This window comes from Haliotis cracherodii, unplaced genomic scaffold, assembly GCF_022045235.1.
Source record: "Haliotis cracherodii isolate W230 unplaced genomic scaffold, xgHalCrac1.p SCAF_14, whole genome shotgun sequence".
In the NCBI taxonomy this organism is placed as follows: Eukaryota; Metazoa; Mollusca; class Gastropoda; order Lepetellida; family Haliotidae; genus Haliotis; species Haliotis cracherodii.
The window spans coordinates 1,172,990-1,178,989 of record NW_027266269.1 but is presented as its reverse complement, the minus strand read 5'-3'; the positions used below and the strand labels follow the sequence as shown (position 1 = coordinate 1,178,989).

The following is a 6,000-nucleotide window of genomic DNA, read 5'->3' as shown; positions in this document are numbered from 1 at the left end:
AGGGGGTATCAAGCGTTTGTTTTTTGTTTGACTTTTGATTTCTGTCTAACCTTTTTCTTTCTTTTTTCGATAACTTTTGTTGCGTCATTGCTGGTTCCACAGAAATTGTCTGAGTCTCAGCTGGAGAGGTAGAGGATGATGAAGCTGGTTGATGGTCAGATACGACTGGCTGAGTGACAGACGAAGTTTGGACAGGTCGATCAGACTTGACCCATGTCAACTCAGTCTGACACAGAACAGAGGAAGAAATTGTAACAGATTCAGCTACAGCAGCAGAAAAATTTAAAGTGGAAGTGGGTGTTGACTGATTGGTAACAAGCTTTCTTGCGTCTGCAAAACTGATATTTCTTTCGCACTTTAATTTTAGAATTTTCATTTCTGTTTGATAAACAGGGCAGAATTTAGAAGAGGCCATGTGTTGGCCAGCACAGTTTGCACATTTCAGATCGTGGTTACAATCTGTACTGTCATGGTTGTCACTACAACGATGACAGACCATGGAACGCGTGCAAGTTTTGGAACCATGTCCAAATTTTTGACATTTATAACATCGGAGTGGATTGGGGACATACACCTCCACTCCGATGATGACATAACGAGCTTTAATTGAATTGGGAATAGATGAAAGGGCAAACGTGAATAAATACGTGTTCGTAGGAACAATATTGGATTTATCATCCTTTCTGGTAAAGCGTTTGACCCCCTGAACTCCTTGACTTTTTAGTTCAGCCACAATTTCCTCCTCTGACATTTCCGATAAGGAACGTGTCCGGTCACGGACAATGCCACGGCAAGAGTTCAGAGTCTGGTGAGGAGAAACAGTAACCTTCACATTAGCAAACTGAGATATTGACATCAAATTGATTGATTGCTGCTTTCGCATACATTCCACCAAAAGAGATCCACTATGCAAACGCGTCACATTTTTCACCTCCCCACAATAGCCATGAACAGCTTTAGATATAGCAAAGGGGTTTAATTTAATTAGTTCATGATCTGCAGCTTCGACCACAAGGAATCGAGCCCAGGAATCAACATGTGTATCAGTTTCATCAGATGTACTTGTATCTAAATGTCTCCGTTTAGAACCAGGATGATTGAGAGCCATATTGAAAGGAAAGTTTTCAGCAACCCTGCTCCCCACCCACCATGGAGTGACAACAAGGACAGTGTTAAATTGCATCGGATCTCCAGGATGCAAACACCAGGGATACAGGGTTGTTATACGCCAGTGAATATGACACAAATAGCAATATTTGTATACCAAAATAAATGCCAGGCTGGTTCTGCCCATGACAAGAAAATGGATGCATATTGAATTTGGAGGTCAACAACACCAGATTGGCCCATGAGCCACCGCCTTCTGGCATAGGACTCTAGGCAAAAATTTATATCATAACATTTTGGTTAACAACATTCAAGGACAGCAATCAAAAAAGCTGAACTATTTCAACATGAATGTATTCCATGCGCAGGGCATGGCGTGACCAGCCGATTGATAGAATCGGGCCAATTCTACCACCCGTCTAGGCGAAGTAAGGGTCGAAGTGGTGTGTTGGGCAAAAGGAACACCGGTTCCTGGCTCCAGCGCCCTCAACCACCAGAATCCCGTCCTCCGCCGACACAGGGGCGCAACCCACGGCAAACGGGTTGCCCAATTCGGTCGCCTTTTACGACCAGCAATGGGGTGCTGTGGACAAATTCTACCCCGAGTCCACACGGGGGAAGAGCTATTAGCGTTATCCAGCACTCACCACGAGGAGGTTGCTCTTCACGAGTGCCAGGTTTGAAGTGAGGTGAAATGTGTGTTATGTAATATGCACGTGGCAGCCCAGCAAGAGGTGAATGATCAGTTCATTTACTTTTTTTGTATATCAACGGATCGTTCCTAGTCATCAAAGGATTAACAGAAAATACGTTGATTGATTAATCACTGCTATCTTGCACAGTGGATATGTCAAAAGGGAGTGTTTACATGTCTAGGTTTACTAAAACAAAGGGAATACACTCATATCATGGCGTGAAGTGTCGATGTGAAAACAACATACTTTGTTCAAAGGGTTAACTAATAATACGTTGATTGATTGCTCATTGTTATCTATCACTCAATGGCTTTTTTAGGAACCGTGGATGTTATGAAAATAGTTGTCACGTGGGCTTTCTCAGCCGACCCTTGAGACTTGACACCTAGGTGAAACACCTGAAACAATCTAAGTGATCAGTTGAGAAAGGAACACGGGTTATAATATCCCGAAACGATATATATCTTTAAAAATATTTGATTGTTACAGAGACACGTGACATCGAATAAGTTTCTTTGTACAGCTGCAGACGAGTGGGATATTGTTCCTTTGTGTGGATATTCACGGATACATTCCTCAAACAAGGAAGCTGCCCAAAATGTATACACAGTAATTTGGTAGGTTGTAATTATGGTATTTGCATTTTGTTTTCATTCATTCGCTGTAGCATTGAACCGATTCGTTCTTGTTCCTCTACGTCTTGGTTGGGAAATTCTTCAGATTGACTAAAATTGATTAAGACGATCAAAAGGGCCTAACAACATCACAACAGATTATTATGTTGGATTAGAAGCCAAACAACATAGAAATGTACTTTTCAACGTAACATTTTCAGTCTCTTGGTGATGACATTAAACATCAAAATGTTTGGAATTCGTTATTATAATACAGATGGAAATGTTTTTCAGTCACTTTGTAAAATAACTGAATATTTAGGCGTTTAATAAGTTTGAAAATGTTACACATTTTGACAGTAAAAAAATATACACACTATAAAGAAAAGCAATGCCTCAGGTGAAATATTTACTTTGTGTTGCAAGTCAAAATAGTGTAAACGAAAATCGCAAAATTACCAAGCAAGTGACTTATCAAAATTTCGTCACCATTACCCATGCTACCCGCAAAGATACCTACATTTCCTTATTATCTCGAAAACTGTATTTCATTTTGTTGATCAATGTGACCATACGCCCTTATTACTACCCATAAAAGTGACTAATGCGCTTACGAATGGCGCAGCAGAGGTCGCAAACTAGTCTAGATTTCTGCTATACATCCGGGTACTCACTGGGAAAAAACAATAACAAAGGCAACAACCAGTCCCGGGGAATTGCGTTAGATCAGTGCCCCTTTAAATTAATCATGATTACTGTTATACAGTTTTGGATCCATCTTCTGTTTCTAAATACAGTGAAACCCAACTTTGACTTGTATGACATTATTGAATCATCTACCCAATGTTCTTTATGCATTGATATGCATCTGCACAGAGTGGTCAAAGTCCTTGTCTGACACATAGTGTGCTACAAGGGAGACAGCTGTTTGTGTCCAGCCAAACTGTCTGATTATCTCAAGGGCTGCCTTGGTAGCATCAAGGGATGTAACTAATCCTAAATAAACATAAAACAAGTGACATCATCTTTTCTACAGAACACATGATCAAAGCCTGCCCCACCTTTGATGTTTATTACCTTGCTACTCTTAAAAAAGCTAATTAGCAAAATGAACTCCATGTCAACTCATTGTGGGCTAGGGATTAACAGGGCAATTAGTGTCGGTTGGGTATTAGCACTTGCAATTGTCTGTTTATTACTTAATTGAGTAGTGACGGCTTAGCCAGTTGTGCCTTTACTACCACGCTGACTGCTATTCAACCTATCAAGTCAGTTTACTATGTAACATGCTCCTGGGGACCAAGGAAATGTCTCTTGCTGGATAACAGTTTTTTTCTACTTTATGATATATCTGATATATAATACGGACAGTTTTGATGTCCATTTCTTTGTTTTGTTCACTAGGATGATTAGTAGTGATTCTATTTGAATTAGACACTATTTATTCCAAAAGAGGAATAGGGTTGGTGAAGAGGCAAAGCTTATTTGAACACAAAGACATTTAACAATTAATAAACATAAACTGTACACAAATCAGATTAACTGTTTAGATTAACCGTGCCTACAGTTGAAACTATCATGATGCAAATTTTCACTGAATCAAAGTCATATCTTTTCACGACTCAGATCAGGTTGTAGTGATTTAAGTTCACATAAAACTTGCTAATCTCAAATGACCCATCCCGACTTGTGGCGCTTTTTATGATTTGGTTTGGTTTGTTGTTTTATGCCGCACTCAGCGATATTCCGGTTATATGTAAATAATCGAGTCTTGACCAGACAGTCCAGTGATTGACATCATGAGCATCGACCCACACAATTGGGATCAATGACATGCTTCAACCAAGTCACCGAGCCTGACCGCCACCCGATCCCGTTAGTCAACTCTTTAGACAAGCATAGTCGCCTGTTACAGCAAGTATTGGGTTGCTTTATATCTGTGTGTCCAAATTACGCGATTATTTGAAATAATATGTATTAATATGATATAAAATGGCTTAATATGGTAATGTTGAAAATTATGTACAGGAAAACATTGAAAGAATTCATCGATACATGCATTTTTGTCAGAATATGTTAGATTTAATCAATATGGTTTCATACTTGAATTATCTACTTACAATTTAATAACTACATTATTGCTTAACTGATAGTATTGAACTTTATTGTAATTAATACTTTTTGTGTATTTGATAAGCATATAGATAGGCAATCAGATTGTTTGCAAATCCATTACATTTGGAAATAAATATGTTCAAAACACATGTAGTAGTACATATTATTTAGAAGATGGCAATAGTTATGACATGAAAAGATGTAATGTGTAGGATTCTCAAAATGGTATCCACAACGGCAGGTAGTAGAAACATGTTGTGTTAGTTGTTTAACGCCACACTCAGCAATATTCCAGCCATATGAGAGTGATCTGTAAATAATCGAGTCTGTACCAGACGACCCAGTGATTGACAATGTGGGCATTGATCTAAGCAATTGGAGCAGAATCGTGAATATCAACCTAATGAAGGAGTAAATATATACTCCGAAATGTTGTGATCCTCATAATAAAGAAGTTGACATCAATACATGTCCTCCTTTAAATCCTTATGTGTATCACTTGTAAATAACTTTCATAGACTTCAGGAGTATATCTGTGATACATGTGTGCACTTAAATAAATCACTGCATCCTTACCTGAGGCAGGAATAGATAATTTGACAGAAACCATAGTCAAATTTATAGCCAAATACAGGTATTTGAAGATTTTCAGTTGTGGCGACACTTTCAGTTAAACCCATACAGTATTTGATTTGTAGTAGCAAACTGTTCTAGTATTTTCTGTTTGTAGATGTAAAGAAGTTCCGAAATTGTAGCGAGCACCTGCACAGACATTAGGAGAAACAAGATGACATAGATATTGACCCATTTGTAAAATTTACAGCCTGAAGTATGTTTGTTGCCACATATCAATAAAATAGTTCCATATTGGTTGATTTATTTGTTGTAATGTAAGGGCAGAAATAGCATCAGTTATTACTGACAAAAATCTCTTGTAAAACCTTTCAACATGTTCAAATGATACATCGAAAGGCCTCTGTGAATAATTGTGATCTGACAGCACCATGTTAGGATTTTTAAATACAGTTTCAGCTTGACATTGAGTACTTTAAACTTCAAAGCGTATAATATATTCACAATAAGTTAGCTGCGTCTGCAAATCAGAGTCGGCGAGTAAACTGGAGTAGGAAGCTAATTTCAGTGGTACTGTGTTCTGAAGGTAGGCCCAAGATTCTAGACAATCCAGTGATTGATATTGTGAACAACAATCCACGCTGTCAGATGGTCACTCTCAGATGCCATGAACCAGGTCACCGAGCCTGATCACCCGATCTATTAAGTTATCGCTTATGGGTGAGGCGAAAACAGCACCTTGTTTAGGCAAAAAGGGCTACTAATGGTCGTTGTCTGTTATCTGGAGATGTTGTGATGTTGTTGGCAGAAAGGGGAGATATATATGAAAGTTCTATAAAATTACTATTCATTTCCTACTTACTAACATAAATATGAAATATATAGTATACCTGTAG

General features: G+C 38.4%; 1 protein-coding gene across 1 annotated transcript in view; it reads left to right on the top strand.

The window, feature by feature from the left end:
• The first annotated feature begins 2,368 nt into the window (after positions 1 to 2,368).
• The window catches only part of LOC139460903 (serine/threonine-protein phosphatase 6 regulatory ankyrin repeat subunit A-like), a 39,897-nt gene continuing 36,265 nt past the window's right edge, over positions 2,369 to 6,000 (top strand). The window contains exon 1 of the mRNA XM_071242377.1: positions 2,369 to 2,419. The gene's annotated coding sequence lies outside the window, so the exon portion shown is untranslated. The remainder of the gene's footprint in view (positions 2,420 to 6,000) is intronic.